The 22,806-nt window shown below is 32.6% G+C and overlaps 1 protein-coding gene across 3 annotated transcripts in view; it reads left to right on the top strand.

Moving 5' to 3' along the window:
• The window catches only part of brp (ELKS/RAB6-interacting/CAST family member bruchpilot), a 381,921-nt gene that overhangs the window by 44,464 nt on the left and 314,651 nt on the right, over window positions 1-22,806 (top strand). The gene's annotated exons all lie outside the window — the stretch shown is intronic.

Here is a 22,806-nt window from a genome sequence, read left to right as displayed (position 1 = left end):
TGTGTGTGTGTGTGTGTTGTCTCTATGAAACACTTGCTTCAAAATATGAAAATTCTAACAACATCCCAAATAGTTCTAATTGAATACAAAAGTTCAAACATATTATAAAAATAATTTTTACTGAACATAAATAATTCTTACAAAATACAAGAAGTTATAAAAAATCCAAAATATTTATTACAAAACAAAAATTATTCTTACAAAATAGAAAAAATATTTAAAAAGAATCCAAAATAGTTCTAGCATAATAAAATATATTTACTACAAAATATAAAATGCTTTTAAAAAATAGAAAAAATTTTAAAAACATCGAAAACAGTTATTACAAAATACAAAAAGTTCAGAAAAATCCAGAAATAGTTCTTACAGAATACGAAAATACTTTAGACAAATCCAAAATAGTTCTACCAGAATAAAAAAAAAATAGTTAACAGATTAAAAAACATTTTCTACATAATACAAAACACTCGATTAAAAATATGAAAATTCTAAAAACATCCCAAATATCTCTAATCTTATAAGAAAGTTCAAAGGAAATATAAAATTTATTTTGAATGAGCATAAATAATTCTTAAAATATACAAAAAGTTCCAAAATAGTTATTACAAAACAAAAATTATTCTTACAAAATAGAAAAAATATTTTAAACGATACTGGAGCTACTCCCCTGAAGGGGGGTGGGGTATCTCCTCTGGGAATTGTTTAATGGTTTTAGTTTTTACTTCTAATATCTAATCGATACTCCAATAATTCTCCAAATTATTTTGTTTGTAATTGAAATACCTAATGAGCGCAAATTACTTCTTATTCTATAGAGGTTTCAAGCTCTTATCTGCAATTAAATAAAAAAAAAGTTTTTTTAACTGAAAGTAAGGAGCAACATTAAAACTTAAAACGAAAAAAAATTATTCCGCATATGAAAGGGGGTGTCCCCTCTTCAATGCCTCATTCTTTACGCTAAAGTTTGACTCTTTGTCATAATTTTACTTTTCAAAACTATTAAAACAAAAATTTCCGCTTTCGTTTTAAGTTTTCATGTCACTCCTTACTTTCAGTTAAAAAAAACAATTTTTTATTTAATTTCTGAACGTTTTTCAACTGATGCAGGTTCGAATTTGGCTCACCGTAAATGAAAATTAAAACCAAACTTGTGTATTAATTTTGACAGATTTATTCCGTATATGAAGGGTTTACCCCTCCTCAATACCTTGCTCTTTACAATAACACTGTTAACACTTTTAAAAAAGCTTCCAATTCTAATTAAATGGCCCCCGGGTTTTAGTAGGCGCTCTTAAAAATTGGAACAAACTTTCAAACTTTGGCGTACAGAACAATGTATTTAAGAAGGGGCAACCCTTCATCTATGAAACAGTATTGATTTATTATTAAAACGCTATTGGTAAATCGGGCTTACCCTCAATGAACTATCCCCCTCCCCCGCAGAGAGCGCTCCTCTGTGGACATTTCATCCAACGTAAAGTGCATCCCCCCCTCCCCTTTAAATTCCCTCCAGACAGTTCCATCCTCACTGAGAACCCCCCTTCTTGTAAAATTGCTTGCGGGCGATTCAGTCTGAAAGATTCTCCTTAGCATTCTTTCATTTGAAAAAGACTTTAATCTCTAACCGGTTTCTTGATCACTCCAGAAATGACCCCGGCAAAATTCTGCTTTAGCTACTTTGGGCTATCCTGGAAATGGGTTAGGTTAGGAAAATGAAACTTCCAGGGAAGGGTCTACAGGCTAAAGTATGTCCCGGAAAGGTATTTTGAAGTACTTACCTCCACTCCTTCTCCCTGATTATCATCATGTTTTGGCAAAACATGATGATAATAATATTTTAGAAAGAAAATCGTGCAAACTACGACAAAGAATTATAAAAAGGCAGGCCGCGCATAACGCATTATATTAAATATGTAACCTGATCTAATTCCTAATCACCTCTATATATTAAATATTTAATTAAAATATAGCTTTATTGAACTTTTTTTCACTCAAAACAACCAAATCATAACCGATTCCGATGAGGGAAGCCGGTTACTGTTAGATATAACACGTCGTATTTCTTGAATGTGTTTCGTTTAACAGATAAGTACCGGAATACTCAACCTTCAAAACTTTCCCCCCCCCCCAAGGAAGATTATCCCTAAAGAAATCCACCCAAGCCCCCCCCCCCCCCAAAAAAAAGGCTGTATACTTCCCAATTAAAAATACTATACGTAAACAACGGGCGAATTTCATAACTTACAGGCCTCTCCCCATGAACTGTAGGGGGTCATCTTAAACCTAAAGACATTATTATTTGATCTTTCAACTATACTGAACAAAAGGGCAATCTCAAAATTTAATCAGAAAATTCTGGGAAAAGTGGGCATGGGAGGGGGCCCAGTTGCCCTTCAATCTTTTTGGTCACTTAAATAAAGCACTAGAACTTTTAATTTTCGTTCAAATTCACCCTCTCCCGATCATTTACGACCATTATTTCGATACAATCACCCCTGGAAAACACAGCAACAAATAAACACGCATCCGTGATCAGTCTTCAAGCAAAAATGGCAAAAATCCACATTTTTGCAGATAGTGGCTTGAAACTTCTACAGTAGAGTTCTCTGTTACGCTGAATCTGATGGTGTGATTTTCATTAAGATCCCGTTAGTTTTAGGGTGCGTTTTTCCCCTATTTCAGAGATCAGGCAATTTTTTCTTAGTCTTGTAACTTTTGATGGGTAACATTAAACACGATAAATCTTATATTTTTGGAATTTGCATAATAAGCTGATTCTTTTGATGTAACTGTTGATATTAAAATTCCGTTTTTTAATTTCGGTTACTATTGAGCCCAGTTGCTCCTTACTTACAGTTCGTTACCACGAACTGTTTGAAAACTGTTGAATTTTGTATGTTTGTCAGAAGGAAGATCACGGATGTGTTTTTTTCCTAAGGGATGATCGTATCGAACCAACCTCTCTCGTCGATCGTTCCTTAAATATTTGCTCTGATTCTCACATCACAGCGGAACTGAACTTTATATGGGACATACTTTTTGGAAACGGGTATCCCCCTTTTTTGAAAATAAGTCAATTTTTTTATGGCTCGTAACTTTTGATGGGTAAGACTAAACTTGAGCAATTACAAACCAGTTTTTCTCAGATCTTACAGATCAAAATTCTTGAGTGGGGATTGGAGATAAACATCTTAACTTAAATTTATAGAATATTAAACGAAATAAGTTAAATTTTTTTATAGAAACTTTTTTTTTTTAAATGAAAATTATTAATTTATATTTAATTTTGATTTTTATTGTGTAATTCAGACTATCTTTTATACACTGAAGTGTTTTTCGTAAAATAGTCAGTTATCTCGCATATGATGAATGAACTTAAAAACCGGATTTTATCATAAATTACAGATCAAAATTCTTGAGTGTGGAGAGGAGATAAACATCTTAACTTAAATTTATAGAAGTTTAAACGAAATAATTTCAATTTTTTATAGAAACTGTATTAGTTTAAATGAAAAGTAGTAAATGCAATTTAATTTTGATTTTGTAATTCAGAATTTTTTATAGAAACTGCAGTTTTTTTCGTACCATAGTCAATTCTATCGCATATGATGAATGCAATTACAAACCGGTTTTTCTCAGATCTTACAGATCAAAATTCTTGAGTGGGGGTTGGAGATAAACATGTTAACTTAAATTTATAGAAGTTTAAACGAAATAATTTCAATTTTTTATAGAAAAACTGTATTAGTTTAAATGAAAAGTAGTAAATGCAATTTAATTTTGATTTTGCAATTCAGCCTTTTTTATAGAAACTGCTGTTTTATGAATTCTTTTCGTACCATAGTCATTTCTATCGCATATGCTGAATGCAATTACAAACCTGTTTTCCTCAGATCTTACAGATCAAAATTCTTGAGTGGGGATTGGAGATAAACATCTTAACTTAACTTTATAGAAGTTTAAACGAAATAATTTCAATTTTTTTTATAGAAACTGTATTAGTTTAAATGAAAAGTAGTAAATGCAATTTAATTTTGATTTTGTAATTCAGCCTTTTTTATAGAAACTGCAGTTTTATGAGTTCTTTTCGTACCATAGTCAATTCTATCGCATATGCTGAATGCAATTTTTTGAACCAAAAGTAAGAATTGTAATTTCCTCTTACTGCTTGGCAATCGGTATTAGTAAAAAGCAATTTTATTTAGATTAAACCATTATCTAATTAATAATTGTTAATTATTACATTTATCTTTTCAGTTTGGTGAGTTTATGATCCACTTCATTAGATCAAGTAGGTTGTTTGACTATTTGACTATTTGTTCAACCATGTCCTATTCAGTTATAAATAGTGACTGATGTTGTTTATATCCATATTCAGAATCCACAAATAAGAAGGTAAGTAAGGAGCGACACTGTTCAATAGTAACAGAAACTCTAAAAACTGTAATTTTGATATCCATGGATACATCAATAGAAACATAACAATAGTAACCGAAACTCTAAAAAACTGGAATTTTGATATTCATGGATATATCAATAGAATCATATTTTTTATGCTGATTTCAAATATATAAGTGATTTCAACTCATTAAATTTAGTTTTACCAATCAAAAGTTATGTGTCTGAGAAGATGTTTTACCAATCAAAAGTTATGCACCTGAGAAGATTTGCATTATTTTTTGAATAAAGGAGGAAACTCACTCTAAAAGTCAGTGAATTTTAATCAAAATCATATCGTTCGATTCAGTGTACTTTTCGGAGCTAGATTTCTTAGTCTTTCGTTGGGGTGTGTGTTGTCTGAAATCTATGATTTGGGATGTGTGGCTTGCTATTTTTTTTTTACTTTTCTGAGCTGGATTTCTTAGCTTTTCACAGGTGTAATATATAATTTTTTTTGTCACTCTAATAATTTTTATCGCTAGTTTTTTTTTTTTTTTTAACTGAAAGTAAGGAACGAAAATAATATTTTTTCAAAAATTTCGTGGTAAGGAACTTTAAGTAAGGAGCGACACTTTTCAATAGTAACCTAAACTAAAAAAAATGGAATTTTGATATCCATGGATACATCAATAGAAACATATTTTTATGCTGATTTCAAATATATAATTTTTTTATTTATTTAATTATGTAAACGATCAAATGTCTGTCTCATCCTTAACTTGTTACTCTTTATTGTGAAGTTGGTTTTTTTTTTCCCCAATTTTTTAAAGAAAATAAGTTAGAATGAAAATCAATAATTTATCATATTTTAATTTTAAAATTAAAATTATTCATATGAAGGAAATAGGCTTCTTAATAATTTAATATACTTTTACTTTCAGAGTTCTGTAATGAAACCCGAAGGAGGATCGTATTATCCTCATAACCCCGACGATATAGTCAAAGACGAACGATGCTACTGGTGTAAGCAGCGGAACTGGTTTTTAGTATGGAGAGATATACATCGATATGAATCAACATATAAGTGTAGAATATGTAAAAAATATACATTACTTTGTGGTTTTCATCACGATAGATTAGATGTTTTTATATAAATTAAAGAAAATCAATAAGTTCTTGCATTTGAACCTTTGAGTATTGAGAATATTATACAGGTCATAGAGTACCCCTCCGACTCACCCCCCCCCTCCCCAACTATCAGACAAAATTCCTCCTTAAAACTTCTGTATACTCCAATAACCAATACTTTATGTAAACATTGGGCCAAGTGAATGCATTTAAGGTATAGTATGAATGGCTTGCAAAAAACACGAAAGTTCTACAACTAGTAAAAACTCACTGAATCACAAAACAATCTGATTTAGTCACGGCTGTGTATAATAAAGAAAAAATTCGAATGCATTTAATTTATATTATGAATTGCTTGCAAAAAACACGAAAAAAAGTCATAAATTTCTAAAAACTAATGTTTAAAATCATATACACAAAATCATTTTGCTGTGTCGTTATCAATATATCAATAAATTGTGTAAATGAATTTGGACCACGATGTAGAAGCTTCATACAATAGTCTAATGATAGAGAATAAGTTTTCATTATATCAACAAGCATTCCCCGAGAAAATACCTTCCTTTGAATAGACAACTCTAGAAAATCATCATCTAGAATCAAACGTTTTTCCATAAGAATTAGATTCCTCATGATTCGATCTTTCTCGAATCTATCCATTTTTTAGAGTCCTAACTCTCTCACAACCAACTTCAGACTAATCAGAATCTCTTTTTGTACTCAAAATATACGCTTGTCTACTATATAAAAAAAGAAAAAATACCATTGATTTAGAAACAGTTTTATTGAACATAATTACAATAATAATATTCACTAATGCATTTTGTTCTCATCAATATATTTCGATAGAACATCTAATGCTGACCGAAGTTTATTTATATGGAGAATATTTACTTTTCCAGCAAAACACAGCTGGTCCTCATGCTTAAATTTGCTTAATTATATCACGTATCTAGCATACATAGTGTCACATTCAAGACATAGTCTACAGCCAGCAGTTATTTCCACAGCCACATTAGGTACTCGCATATCGTTGCTGCTGCTACTGTCGGTTCCATCATTAATCTCCAATAATGTAAATTCAATACTAATTTTTTTTCTCCACTAATATCCTCTCAAATAAAAAACTGTTCTCTTTTAATCAAATTATCTTACTCATATTAATTGTAGTGAAAACAGTTCCTTATATTCAAATCCTACTCGCCAATCAAGTTATACACGTTCCTCTTGGCAAAGAGTGTGATGACCTGTCACTACTAGAAAAACCTGTTTGTACGGGGGCCTCTTAGAATTCAAAAGACCTATTCTACTTGCGGTTTCTAGATAATTAAATTAAATAGACAAATTCAACCTATAAGTACGGGGTAATATTAAAACTTAAAACAAACAAGAACTAAACTAAACAAGTAAATTTAAACTTAAATTAAAAAGGGAATTTTGACGACAATTGAGACATTATTGGTTTTTCATGCTGCTTCTAAGGACTTAGGTATTTACCCCCCCCCCCAAAAAAATCCTCTCACAGAAAAACGGAAAATACCCCCCCCGCTCCTCCGCCCAAAAATTTACCCTGCACAAAATGCTTCTCTGCTGAAAATACTCCCCACGGAAAGTTCCCCCGTGGAAAATATCCCCCGCGAAGAATACCCTCGGACAATACCCACCCCCGTGCGGGAAATACCCCCTCCGTCCATACATTTTTTTCATTATTTGTTTCTACTATGTTTTTTTTCTTTTGGTTACCTAATAATTACTATATAGTCACCGATTAGCCCCCAACCCTCCCACCAACCCCGTGACCATCTATATTCCAAATATAATACTTATTGCAGTCTTATTTTTATATCAGCCCATCTAATGCCTGGACATGATAGCTGTAGGCTATAAATCATACAAAATTTACTAATTTCTTTTACTTCGCACTAACATTATTTGGCATTATTAACCAACTGTTCGCCATAAATGAGTCTGAAAATATTTAAAACTTGACAAGAAAACAATATGAGCCTAATACCCAAATTTTTAGTTTAAGCTGTATTGTAAATTTTCTTATGGATAATATTTTTGGGGCTACTTCCGTTTGAATCCTCTATTCCCCGACCTTTTACGTAGTCTGTAGCTAAGTTTTGCCTCATTAGGAGGGGGGAGTTGTGAATTTTTTATGGTAAGAAGATCGTATTTAGGGATAGTTCTTACGAAGAAATAAATTATACCACACTTTTCTTTAAAAAAAAATTATCTCAGAATTAGCCTTCATACAGGACTATTAATTGTTAAAGCATTACAAGTTGTAAAGTTAGGCCTTAGATATTTAAACAAATTTACCTGGTTATCCCAAATTTGAGCAGAATATATTTTTCGTAAAATTTCTTTTACCTAACTAAAAAGTTTGCAAGACCTCAAAAGGTTTTTAAAACTCCAGTTTAATATATTATGTCACTGCAAAAATTTCACGGGCGAAGGGACCAGAATTACAATTGCAAGAGGAGTATTAGGTAAATACATTTGAGTATAAAGGGTGGTATAACAAATACTATTCTCAGATAAAAAGAAAAGAACTTAAATTTTACACACCGAATGAAACAAAAATTTAAATGGTAAGTATTCTTGGCAAGAAGATCAATTTCTTCAATATGTCATGTGTTCAATTATTAAGCATTAAACATTAATACAGTATGTTCCAAACTCAAGATAGCAAAAGAAAACTAAATTTAAACTTATGATTCGGTTTTTAAAACAGTTCTTTTTCTTTAGAACTTCAATTTCAAAATCCAGAATCTTGGATAATTTTTGTCAAGATACTTGACCACGAATGATGTAAATGTAAGAATCTTATAGCATTTGGAATTCTGCATTCGAAATTATTAAATCTAAATAGAAGAAAGTGATACTTTTGTTAAAATATAAAGAACCGTCTATAATTAAATTGTATTGGACTGGTTCTTATGCAAAGTAACACAGGAGACGAAAATTAACGAACAAGAGAGTAGTGAAAAATTATGATATGTATAGTAATATTTGCTATGGATAGTCACAAGGGGGTCAAACCGTGGTTGAGTGATTTTCAGGAAAAAATCAGGGGATTCCGGGGAAAATAATTTTTTTCGGGGAGACACATAGATTTTCGGGGAAATCCCCGAAAGTTCGGGGATATTGGAAGCCCTCTACCTAAGTATGATAAAAACATAATACTTTAGGTCTGTATGCCTATTGTGTTAGGTACAATTATTCTGCATATTATGAAGTAGGAATTGTTTTCTAACTTCACACTGTCCAAACACTTTACCGCCCTCCCCTAATTTGCAAACATGTAGCCTAAATTATATATTTCCTATCTATTCTGTCAATTCTCTTTGTCTTATCTCACGCTAAGCTGAAAGAAAAAAACGAAAAAAAAACGGTTCTACAATGCCTCAATGGATGAACAACTTGAGTGGTCGGCGCTATATCATACAAGTATCTGCGTGTGTTTTAATTATTTATTTTATTTTGTTTATAATAACAAAATCATTAATTAAAATAATTAACAATTAATTATTGAATTATTTTTATTTTGTGTTTTGATTATTTAATTACAATATTTGTCTTTTGCAAATAATCTGAAGATCTCTCTTAGCCAAATTCAGACTCTTACAATTATCGAAATATCAAGTTCTTTTATACAAATTCTTCTGTCATGATGGCTCCCTGAGAGGAGCTCATACCTAATGAGAGTACCACCTATGTGCTCATGCCCCTAAATTCATCCGTGAAGAATTCTCAGACTATCTAGTTTCCTTCTTTTCTTTCTTATTTTTGGTTTTCCACCACATCAAAAGTAATTCCATCAGGGATAAATTGTCACTCCATTTATTTTCATGTTCTTTTTTCGTTTCGTGGCAGCAATAATTATTCTACTTTTTTTTTCTTTTTCTACCCCATAGAATAGAAACAGTAATTTCGCCCGTTCGATATGAGAGGCTCAGAATTCCGTTTTTTATGGAGTTTGGGGTCAAACCCATTTCTAGAAGATGCCTCACACCCAACCCAGTAGCCCCTATTATGCCTAGTGTCTAATCCGAGAAGCAACACGTTAGAAAAGCGGTTTCGATTCTAATAGAAACCAAAAGTTAGATTTAAAGTTTCCACACATTCATAAACTTCAGAAACGAATTTCATTTTTGCTACGGTTTTGTCCGAAGACCTTTTCATTTTAATACGATCTTACATAGCCTAAAAGAGATTTATTTTCTCAGTTTCCCTTTAAGTGCTTAAATTAATGAAATTTTTACAAAAAAACGACTAATAAGGTGTTTTAAACCCTGTAGTTTACTTGTTCTTTCATCAAGGAAGTTATTCAAAGCTGACAGTTGGGGTGATTTTGTCTACCATTTGTTGGGGTAGGTGTTCAACAAACAGCGGAAACCCTTGGGAAAGGGATGTTCTAATAATCAGAAATACGCACATTTAATTCCAAAGCAAACGTTTCCTCTCCATCTCTATATCCCCTTGTTTCTTTAAAATAGTATCTAATAAAATAAACTGCTAAGAAAACAATATATATTCTTGTTTATCATTGTTGTCGTGCACACAACCCCTATTAAAAATCACAACCCGCACAACCCCTTTTAAGCCACCCAAGGACCACACACTGGCAAAAAGTCCTCTTCCATCTTAACATCCTCAAAGCTTGGCCACCTCTATAAAACATCTATAAAAATTTTGAATAATTTTTGTTATTTTATAGCCTTATTTAAGGCCAATCTAGGTTTGTCGAATAGTTCACATAATTTGCATATCAATTAAAAAAAAAATCTCCTTTACAAGAAAGTAACTTTTTGTGTTATATGTAGATAAAAATCATTTAGCCTGTTGGGCCGTGAACTGACTCCTGAGTGCAATCAATAGCATTACGACTAGAAAAAAGCAACACACCAGAAACAACGAAAGGAAAAAAGGAAAACAAAAAAATTAACATATATATGTATTCAGCAATAAGAGATTTTGGGTTAGTGCTTGTAAATACTACAAAATTCTTACATTTCCATTCAGCAGTGAAAAATGAAATTATGGAAATGGTTTTTGGAAATCCAATTTGCCCAACAAATACTTTGGGGAAAAGGTTGATATATAGGGAAGAATAAAAATAAGTTCTTGCAAGTAAAATTGACTGAGAATATGAAATTAGGCTCTATGAAAGTCATCAGTAAGGGGGTGCTACCATTTCGACTAACCGTCACAACCACTAAACGTCATAACATCTAAAAGGAAAATCCGTCAGAACCACTAACCGTCATAACATCAAAGAAAATGTATAAGTTTATATAATAGTAATAAGTATATAATAGTTTAGAAACAAATTTCGGCTATATATTTGCACATCAAGGGGGTGGGGTAAAGCATAGTATATATTAAATACGTAACCAAACCTAACCTAGCTACGTTTTCCCCCCTAAACCCCAAAAAACTAAACTTTAAAATTTTAGATGTTATGACGGTTAGCGGTTCTGACGGATTTTGTAGTGGTTCTGATGTTAGTGCTCCTGACGGTTAGATGTTAAGACACCTTTCCATCAGTAAGATGATAATATTATCTTTATTAAAACTATTCCAATCCAATTGCAAAGACGTTACTGTAACTTTTTGTTACTGTAACGTTACTGTATTATTTTCTGTCCTCTCCCCCCTGGACGCATCTTGGGCTTATTCATACCTGAAAACCGCGATTTCAAATATTTTTATTTAGTTATGATGACGTTTTATGGAGTGTTTTTCAGTGAAAATTGAGTAGTCGATTAAACCTGTATTTTCAAAATATAGATGGCTGTGCAAGTTTCCACTTTTCCAATTTCAGTAACGCGATTTCATTTTCAGTGTCCTTTGTACTTTAAACAATATAAAACTAAAAACGAAACAATATTATCAGCTAATATACAAGCTTGTATAATTTAGTTTATGACCGTTTAAGAAAATTTTAAATATACATAATAATTTCTTAAAACCAACATGAAACCCTTTAAGTTTTTCTTCAAAACCATTGCATTTGTATCAAAACAAGGTACTTGTTTGGAATCCGATAAACACTCGAGAAGTGAAGTTTCGTTAATGCTAGTGAAATAGAACAAAAAGGGTTAAAATATAATAGTTTATGAACAAATTTGGGCTATATATTTGCACATTAAGGGGGTGGGGGTAAAGCATAGCATAATTTAAATACGTAACCTAACCTACCTAGGTACCTTTTTTGCCCCTTTAACCCCAACAAAACTGATTTTGAAAAACCAAAAACCGTTTCCACAGAGTGAGCAACACCTCACTAGTTAGCGGAAACCCGGTTTTGAATAGCATCTTTGACATTTTATATCCGTTTCTCTTAGCGTGTTTACCGGATTCTAAACAAGTACCGAAAACAAAATACATAGATAGAGTCTTATATAAAGCAAATATGCATTCTATCTAAATCTGTAAACAAGATTGAAAATTCATAAAAACGGATATTTCTCAAATGTACCTAAACCCCAATATATTTTCCAAATTTTGTTCAAAACCACCAAATTTACTTAGAAATGACGATTGAATCCTTAAATGACTCTTTTTAAAGCTTTGATGCATCTAAGAAGAAAATAAACAATCGATTTTATTGATGTCTGACGTCACCGTTCCCTGAATTGTTTCCAGGAGAAACTGGTCCTGGGAATTTTGGAAATACATTGTCACTTCCAGATGTCAATGTCCATCATAAACGCATTATTGTTGAAGTTACGGTCTACAAGTTACGTACATAAAAGAAAGCTAAGACATGTTTAGGGCTGCACTGGTAAATTTGCTCCGGTCTCTGATTTTCGGGGAGTTTCTGGCGGCAATTTTTTAAAGGAAAGAATTTAGTATAGGCCTATATGAATATTTGGTACTTGTTGGTTATACGGAACAAACTCAAGAATTGCGCTCTCTAAGAACTGACAAAAATCGGTTTGCCTCTCTGCAATCGGTTATGATTTGCTTATTTTGAGTGAGAAAAACTACGATGTAGGTATATTTTAATTAAATATTCAATATATAGAGGTGGTTAGGGGTTAGGTTAAATTATGTTAGATATTTAATATAATGCGTTTTACGCAGCCTGATTTCCATAATTTTTTGTCGTAGTTTCCATGATTTTCTTTCTAAAGTCTTATGTTTTCGTCATAGTTTCCATGATTTTCTTTCTAAAGTCTTATGTTTTCGTCTATTTTTTTATGATATGAAATGTCGAGGCCTATGTTTTCGGGAAGGATTATGTTTAAATTAACTTGCGATGAAGGGTGCTGTTGCCATTTTCAAAAAGAGTGATCGTGTAGTTCTTCAGGTTGTGGTGACATAGGCATGAAAATTGAGTTTTCTGCCAAGAAAGGTGTAATATCTTCTTACCAATTTCACAAAATTTGTAACTGCTTAAGCAGCTCTCTTACTAAATACTCTAATTTCCATTCTGTATTATTAAGTCACTTCGCGTTAAGCATTGCCAATTACGGTTTCCTCCTTAGAGAGAAACGTAGTAATGGGCTGACCCTAGCAAATAGTAACCGAAAATTTAAAAACGCTTAAAAAACCCCAAAAGAATCGTCATTTGACGCTGAATCAGGAATGGTAGATGTTATTTCGATTAATCTTAGCGACAAAGTTTGTTGCGAAAACAAACTTAAGGGAATTTCAACAAATAGCCTAAAACTTCACATAATAGTGTCACATCAAAATGAAAAGTGCACAATTCGAATCATCATAGACGAAAACCCTATTTAGGAGGATTACAGGCTCCCATATGAACCAACAAGGAAAATCATTTTTTCCATGGGAGGCAGTGTTGTATCTCCTTTTTTTACTGTTAATTGAAAAAAAGCTTTTTACTAAAGAAATTTTTCAAAGAAAAGTAAAGAGCTATATGAAACCAAAGATGAGCAGAAATAAAGTCAAATTGTTTTCCAGGCGTAAAACTACCACAGATCACCATCAATAAATAAATGAAACCCAAAACGAACAGACATTACAATAAATAGCCGAGTAAAAAAAACGGGCAGAAATTGCCAAAACGATACGCAAGCCTAGTTCCCCCTGGGGCTTCTGAAGACTAGAACATAATTTACCTTTTATAAACACTTTCTATCTTATAATTTTATTAAATCAAAATCATAAAGGTTATCAGGAATGAATATCAGTGTATATATTAAACTGTCAGTCCACGTTCATGTGTTGTTGTTTTTGTTTTTTGTTTTTAGTTATCTTGGTTATGATGGTGAGTGTTTTTCTTTTTTTGATGCTATGAGAAATAAAAACAAATTGCTCAAAATGGTAAGTTTAATAGTCTTCCGGAAAGTGCAGATTATGTTCTGGTCTTTAGAAGGTACAGGGCATTTTAGCCCTACTCTTTTTAGGGTAGTTTTTGCTCGTTTTGAGATGGACTTAATTATTTATTGTAATTCTTTGAAAAGAAGAAGAGTTTATGTATTTTACTTTTTTTAGTTAAAGTCATTCCTTAATAGAATATCCCCTTTTAAGAACTTATTAAGCAAGTATTTTAGAACAGTTTAAATAAGTTTTCAGAATTTCATACTTTCCTTCTGTAGAGCCTAACTACTAAATAAAAACTCCGTTTTCATCCCGTTTGTAATACATGTACGTAACTGAATCTTCAAACCATCTAGGCAACATGAAATGATACATTGGGTTTCAAAATGTATATTCCATATTAAAAATAAAATAGCTGATTACCTTGCGGCACTAAAGGGGAAGAGACCCAGCTCTTCAAGCGGAAGTTTTCAGGTTTAATTCCCGTGCGCCGCAAAAAAAAATTACGTTTCTGTATATTTGAATATTTTTTTTAGCATAACATAATTGTAATTAACAGCGCAATTAGTAATTTTTTTGCCCTTGGTTCAAAAAGGTCCTTTTTTATCTAAACAAACCAATAAAAATCCTAGGTGGTTACGTTTTTGAAGTATTTGACTGCGGATTCCCTCATTGCTGTACCTATATCATATAAAATATGTGCCTTCATCATACTGTTCGGTAATAAGTTAACTTTTTCCATAGTGAGTACTTGACTTTTTTTTTTATTAATTAAAAAAAAACTTCTGAAAAAGAAGTTTTTCAAAGAGTACCAAATAGCCATAGTAAAACCAATACCAACAGAAATAAATTCCTATAATAATTCAAACAAGAAATGACCAGAAATTACTTTTAAAGAATAAATGAAACCCAGAACCAACAGAAACTAAATAAAAAATCATAGCAAACATACAAACAACAGGTACTAATAGATAAATTTTAAAACTAATAAAAGTTAAATTGAATATTCAAGTTGGAATTAACGCAAACAAAAATCACTACAAACTTGAGTTGGCTACTTCCCCCTTTACTAACCGTAGAAGTCTAAAGCCTATTGTGTCATTTGTATTTTATGGAAAACTGTGCATCTTGAACAGTCCTTCGAAAGAATGTATAACTAAACTGAGTATTTGATGTATAATGATATTAATTGCGGAAAGCTCAGCAATTCGAGATTTCAACGCAATTTTTATTTTTAATTTTAATGTTATAAATATAAAAGAAAACGTTTGTAAAATAATTCGTTTTCAGTAAAGCGCAAATGACGAAATAGATTTTATACTTTTACACTTAGGGGAGGGGAAGGGGCAGTAGCCAAACTCCTGTTTGGGCTGATTTTTTCAGTTGGGTTTTCAGTTTGGGTTTCAGTTGGGCTGATTTTTTCAGTTTCCTGTTGGGTCGATTTTTGTTCGTTTTATTCTTGGCTGCAATATTCAATTTGATTTTTATTTATTTTAAAATTTCAACTTATGCCCTTAGCCGTTCCTTAGATATTGCTATTGTGTCCCTTTGACAAACTTTGGACATATAGAGTGTTTTGATTTTGTTTGACATCCCCTCAACGTTTTGTGAAAGTTTTAACTTAATATCCTTAGCCTTTTTGGAAACTCAAACATGCCCTCTTTTCCAAATAGCGAATTTTGTATATAAACAATAATTAAATTTATATAACTCATAAAATTTCCCCAGGGTGTGTGGGGGATCATATAATCCCTGGAGGTATAGTTATTTGACTTTTTGACTGTTTTGAACAAGATGATTATTCCAAAACTTTGAAAATGCGAAAAGAAATCCTCAAAGGTAAACTCATCACTGTTTGGTAGAAGTACTCACTCTGTGTCTAGGAGGATGAATTTCGTTAAATCTCTCGACCCTGATGACTGTGCAGTGTTTCTTGTTTCCATAGAAAACCCACATTTTTTAAGCATTTATGTAGGGTGGTAGAACTGACGTTTTTCTAGGCCTTATCAATAATAATTATAGAGGTCAAAGCTGTTATTTTCACATTCTTACCTTTATGCTATCCAGCAGAATTTTTATCCCATTATATATTTTTATAGGGTATTGCAAAGCAAGATGCTCTTGTCACAAATAACAATTATCGAGTTTTTTTTAAATATATTATGTTAGAGCAGGAAATAAGCAAAAGTAACCATTCCCTTTTTTGGATTTTGCTAACTTTAAATATTCATTGACATATTCATGGTATATTCCCAGTTCTCTTTTCACAACGGAAAGTAAATATCTCTTGTTAATGGAACGTAAACAACTGATCAGTTCGATCTAGCACTTTTTCTCATGTTTGAGGCTCCTTTAGGAGGAATTACCCACTCTTCGCTATGTGGTGTATGTCTCGGAATGCCACTTGTACTGCTGTGGATGACATATTTCGGCTACGCCACCAATAGCGTCATTCTGTAAAAATTTGGGGGGGGGGGCAAATTTCGAGCCCATTTTTCAAAATCAAGTGAAAATGACAGAGACAAAGGAAAAATGAGCCATATTGTACAATTAAAGCAAAGATACACTAAAGAAAAACTGACCTCTTTCTCTGGATGCTTGATTTATGTAGGTTTTTCTTAGTTTTGCCAAGATATTGTGCAGGAACTAAATTTCAGCTGGAGGGAAATGTTCACGCAATCTGGTGAACAGGATTTTACAAAATGCGCAACTCTTCGAAAGATAGGCCTTACGCCAGTTGCTCGGATATTTGCATGCAACGTCGGATATTTTATAACATAGTCTCAGCGTGAAATCTAATGTGCTGTGTTCCAGGAAGCTTTAATAATCCAGAAGGAAAACTATAAAAAAATTTGTTTAATGTCCAATTAAAATCTTTTAGCACGCCAAGAAAAAGAAATGAGAAAAAGATTTACATACACTTTAGTAAAGCTTCTAATATGCACTAAAATGGCACAGTTTTCCCTTTTAGCAAATGAAACAAATGTGTCAGATTAGGCCACTGTTTAAATTGTCAAAAGATTTTGGCACTTATTTTGGCACTTATTGGCACTTATTTTTGGCACTTATACCGACTATGGAAAAATAGTGAACAAATCGACAATTTTGTCGATGCTTTACATTTGAGTTTAAGCGCGCACGTGTTCCATGGTGTTGAAAATATCTGAGTGACAAATTCTTTGTGCCCAACATTGAACTAATTTCTGGGTTCAGAATTCGCACTAAAGCCTCATAAGCAGTTATCTCAAATATTGATCGGATGATTTTGAGAAAAGGGGGTGTGGAAGGGGGCCTAGTTGCCCTCCAATATTTTTGGTCACTTAAAAGGGGTACTAGAACTTCTCATGTCCGTTTGAATGAGCCCTCTCTCGATATTCTTGGACCACTGGGTCGGTACGATCACCTCTGAAAAAAAAAAAAAAAAAAAAAAAAAAAAAAAAAAAAACAAGACAAATAAACACGCACCCATGATCTTTCTTCTGGCAAAAAATACAAAATTCAACATTTTTGCAGATAGGAGCTTGGAACCTCTACAGTAGGGTTATCTGATACGCTGAATCTCATTGTCAGATATTCATTATCCTTTAGGGGGTATTTGACCTTTAGGGGGTGTTTTCCCCTTTTTTGAAAATCAGGCAAATTTTGTTAGACTCGTAGCTTTTGATGGGCAACACTAAACTTAATGAAACGTAAATATTTGGAATCAGCATAGTAAACCAATTCTTTTGATAAGTCTATTGGTATAAAAATTCCGTTTTTTAAAGTTTCGGTTACTATTGAGCCACGTCGCTCCTTACTTACAGTTGGTTACCATGAAGTGTTCGAAAATTCTTGTGACTCCAAAATTTTCATTCTTTAAATTGACTTGAAATTTCACACAAAATAATAAATTAGGCAGATTTCAAAGTTTATTCTTTTGAATCGTTTGAGATTTCTAGCAGGATGTTTAAAAGGTGGAATAATTTTTCTCTCCAGAATTTAGGAATAATGTCCATTTCCTGAAAATTAAATGAAATTAATAAAAATTAAATAAAATAAAAAATAATGAAATTAGAACGAACTTTTGACCACAAATTTATAAAAATATAATATAAAAAAAATTCAGAGATATTAAAAAACTTTAAAAAAAAGTTTTTCAAGTAACCAGCTACATTAAATAAAAACGAGCAGAAATTAAGTCGAATAAAGTCGAATTTAAGCTTAAAACTGACAGAAATCACTATTAGTGAATGAATGAGACTCGAAACGAATTTAAATTATTATGAATAATTAATTCCAAATTAAAATGATCAGAAATTAGCACGAACGTGGAAAGCTAACGCCCCCTAAACCTTCTAAAGACCCGAGTGTCATTTGCGTTATACCGAAAACACTTTTTGTTTCGAGCTATATATTTATATTTCTCATAACATCAACAACAACACAACAACAACAAATTATGTTTCAAGGTTAATCAAGGTTTACAAATTAGAGTGGCGCTACCTGTCCCCTTTCATCCCTCTCAAAACCTCTAAAGGGCTTGAATGTTATTGTATTCCATTGAATGGGGTATGCATTTTGAGCAGTGTGTTTTTATTTACCAAACCATCAAAAACAACAATGCAACAAATCGCTATAATAACCAAGGCAACTGAAAAGAACTAATTGAAGTATAGTTACTGTTTAATGTACACTGATATTCATTCCTGGAAGTTTCAGCAATTTTGGATTTATTAATGTTATTAAATAAAAAAAAACAAGTTTTTTAAACTGAAAGTAAGGAGCGACATTAAAACTTAAAACGAACAGAAATTATTCTGTATATGAAAGGGCTGTCCCCTCCTCAACGCCTCGCTGTTTACGCTAAAGTTTTTTATTGTTTGAAAAAATAAAGTCGTGAGACAGAGTCAAATTTTGGCGAAAAGAGCGAGGCGTTAAGAAGGGGACAGTCCTTTTCATATACGGAATAAATTATGTTCTTTTTATGTTTTAATGTCGCTCCTTACTTTCAGTTTAAAAAACTTGTTTTTTTCTAGTTAATTTCTGATCGTTTTTTAGTTAATGCAGCTTTTATTTTGGCTAACCGTCATTGAATAAGTCAACAAAATTTGCATAAAATTTTTACTTTTCTTTTGCTAAATGGATGTCTTTACAAATTAAGTTACGTAACTAACTTCTATATTCATATATTTTTCTTCTGGCAAAAAATACAAAGTTGCAGATTTTTGCAGATATGAGCTTGAAACCTATGTAATAGGGTTTTCTGATACGTTGAATCTGACGGTGTGATTTTCATTAAAATTCTTTCACTTGTAGAGGATGTTTCCCCTCTCTTTAAAAAATCGGTAAATTTTCTCAGGCTCGTAGCCTTTGATGAGTAATACTAAACTTAATAAAATTTATATATTTAGAATCAGAATTATAAACACATTCTTTTGATACATTTATTGACATCAAAATTCCGTTTTTAAAAGTTTCGATTACTATTGAGCCGTATCGCTTGTTTTTTTATTGTTTTTTTATTACGTATATGAGGGGGGTTCTCCCCTTAGTCAATACCACGCTCTTTGCGTTAAAAGTTAAAAAAAATTTGATTCACAAACCCCTGAATCACAAAGGCCGTTTAATTAGAATACATAGATATTTTAAAAGCACTAAAAAAAAACCGTAGCGTAAAGAGCGAGGAATTGACTTGGGGGAGAACCCCCTCACATACGTAATAATTTCTGTTCGTTTTAAGTTCTAATGTTCCTTCTTACTTTCAGTCGAAAAAAACTTGTTTTTTTTTATTTAATTTCTGATCGTTTTTTAAATAATGCTTGGAAATCCGGCGCCCCCTTCATAGAAATTCCCCTTGCCCCAAAGAAACATCCTCCATGGAAAGATTCTCCAGAGTAACCCCCTCCTCTATCGCCCCCCCCTCCAGAAAAAAATCCTTCCTGAAAATGTCTGTTTACTTCCCAATAACCAATAAATAATGCTGGCAAGTCCGGCGCCCCCTTCATGGCAATTTCCCTTCCCCCATGAAAACCTCCTTCGTGGACAGATCCTCCAACATAACCCCCGACCCACCCTTCCCTCCCACTACCAGAAAAAAACCCTCCTGAAAACTTCTGTATACTTCCCAATAACCAATACTATATGTTAACGTTGGGTAAAGTTTATAACTTTTAGCCCTCCCCCTGGAGACTTCGGGGGATTAAGTCATCCTAAAAGACATATTTATCGTATTTTCGACCATGCTGAACAAAATGGCTATCTCAAAATTTTGATCGGGTAACTTTGGGAAAAAAATAAGCGTGGGAGGGGGCCTAGTTGCCCTCCATTTTTTTTGGGTCACTTAAAAAGGGCACTAGAACTTTTAATTTACGTTCCAATGAGTCATCCCACGATATTCTAGGACCACTGGATCGATACGATCACCCCTGGGGAAAAGAAAAACAAAAAAACAAATAAACCCGCATCCGTGATCTTTCTTCTGGCAAAAAATGCAAAATTCCACATTTTTGTAGATAGGAGCTTGAAACCTCTACAGTAGGGTTCTCTGATACGCTGAATATGATGGTGTTATTTTCATTAAGGTTCTATAACTTTTAGGGGGTCTTTCCCCCTTTTTTTTGAAAATCAGCCAAATTTTCTCAGGCGCGTAACTTTTAATGGGTAGCACTAAACTTGATGAAAGTTATATATTTGAAATCAGCATTGAAATCTGATTCTTTTGATGTATCTATTGGTATCAAAAACCCTTTTTCTAGAGTTTCGGTTACCATTGAGCCGGGTCGCTCCTTACTTACAGTTCGTTACCACGAACTGTTTGATAAAACTGGCCATCAGAAGGCTTATGGGTGTTTGCCCACTCACGTTTATGTTAATTTTTTTTTTAACCTTGACCTGATTGTTCATTGTAACTTATGTTCGTTTTGGTTTCATCTATTCATTGATAGTGATTTGTTCGTTTTAAGTTTTAATTTAATAAAAAAAGAAACAAGTTTTTTAAGCTGAAAGTATGAAGCAGCATTGAAACTTAAAACGAACAGAAATTATTTCGTATATGAGGGGAAATACCCCTTCCTAAACCCCTGCTCTTTACGCTAAAATCTTTAAGTCCTTTAAGAGTACTTCTCATTCAAATTCCTCATATTTCCCAACAAGTATCTCTATAACATGTGGAGCACGTGCAAATTGCGTAATTTACAGTCCGTTCTTCAGGGACTACGGGGGGCTAGGTCATCCCCAAAGGCATATTTATTGACCTTTTGACTATGCTGAAAGAAATAGCTATTTAAAAATTTTATAAGATGTCGTTGGGGAAAACGGGGTGTGGGCGGGGGACTAGTTGCCCTCTAATCCTTATGGTCACTTAAAAATGGCACTAGATCTTGTGATTTCCGTTCGAATAAGCCCTTTCTTAAACTTCTAGGACCATTGGTACGACACAATCACCACTTGAGAAAAACAAAACAAATAAACAAGCATCCGTGATCTTTCTTCTCGAAAAAACAAATACAAACTTATACATTTTTGTAGAAAGGAGATTGAGATCTCTGCAATAGGGCTTTCTGACATCCTGAATCTGATGGTATGATCTTCATAGAACACTTAACTTTTGAGAGTGTTTTCCCCCTTTTTCAAAATCAGGTAGGTTTTCTCAGGCTGGTAGCTTTTGATGGGCAACGTTAAACTTACTGTATTTTATACATTTGAAATTAGCATAAAAGCGCAATTCTTTGATATGTCTATTGTTATCAAAATTCCAATTTTTAGAGTTTCGGTTTCTTTTCGGCCGAGTCACTCCATACTTATAGTTCGTTACCAAGAATAGTTAGGTTATAACTTAACTTTATCTTTGATCGTCTTCGGTTTAATTTAGCTGTTTAAAACTTTATGTTCGTGTTTAATTTACATATTTTTAATGTTTGATAAAAGGAATATTTTTAAGCTTTTTTTCGGTTTTTCTCCTTAAGAATTAATATTTTGGCTTGTTATGGATAGTTTTTGAGCTAGTGTACGACATTTGTTACACGTAAGTTATCTGTTTCTCCGCGCTAGTAGCTTCAAATTATGATGACGTAGAAGCTTGTTTTTTTTTAAATAATGTGTCTAAAATTTTAATTTTAAATTTTGTGTCTAAAATTTAATGTCTAAATTTTAATATGTTTAATGGAACACGAGTAGTATATGAATTCGATCAACAATTTTTTTCCGTGTTTTAAGGTTGTTTTTCAAACTGGTCATAACAAGCTTGTCTTATCAGTATTTGCATGCAGGATTAGATATTGTTAATTTAAGAAATTGGTAGAAGAAACTGGACGCTTTAACAATGAACGTTGTGATGGCAACGCTTACGCTTTGTCGTATGTTTTTCAGCCCGATAAATACATCATTAGAGATTGAGGTTTTGACATAAATAAAGCGGATGAAAATGTTCCTAACCGTTCGTTTTAGAAAATTTACAGGCTAAACATCCAGGGTTTTGATTGGGTTGATAGGATAGCCAGGGTTTTGATAGGGTTGTCAGATGAGCTTTGTTTTTGAAGAACTTTTTGAAAAAGTTTTTATTTAAGCCCAGGTAAGCCAATGTAGGTAAGCAGGTTAGTTTTCAGGACCTGTCTTCCCGACATAATATTATGTAGGTTTCATATATTATCTAGGCTTAACGGATTGCCGCATATTCTGGTGTTTTTTTTTATCAGACAATTGGCCTGTCTACTTAGGGGGGGGATAATCGTCCCCCCTCTGCAAAATGCTGTGCCTGGTACTTGTATGGAATCTAGTACACACGCGAAGAGAAGCGCATATACAATGTCAAAGATGCTATTCAAAACCGGGTTTGCGCTAGCTAGTGAGTTGTTTTTCACTTCATGGAAACTATTTAATCTTTAGTTTTTTGGGGTTGAAGGGGCGAAAAAATGTACCTAGGTCAGGTTACGTAATTATTATATGCTATGGTGTACCCCCCCCCCTAATGTGCAAATTTATCGCCCAAATTTGTTTCTAAAATATTATGTTTTCATCCTA

Source organism: Artemia sp. Qi Xiang Cuo, chromosome 21, assembly GCF_049724085.1.
Source record: "Artemia sp. Qi Xiang Cuo chromosome 21, ASM4972408v1, whole genome shotgun sequence".
NCBI lineage: Eukaryota > Metazoa > Arthropoda > Branchiopoda > Anostraca > Artemiidae > Artemia > Artemia sp. Qi Xiang Cuo.
Note: the sequence above shows the minus strand (reverse complement) of the source record. Positions and strands in the feature narration are given on the sequence as shown.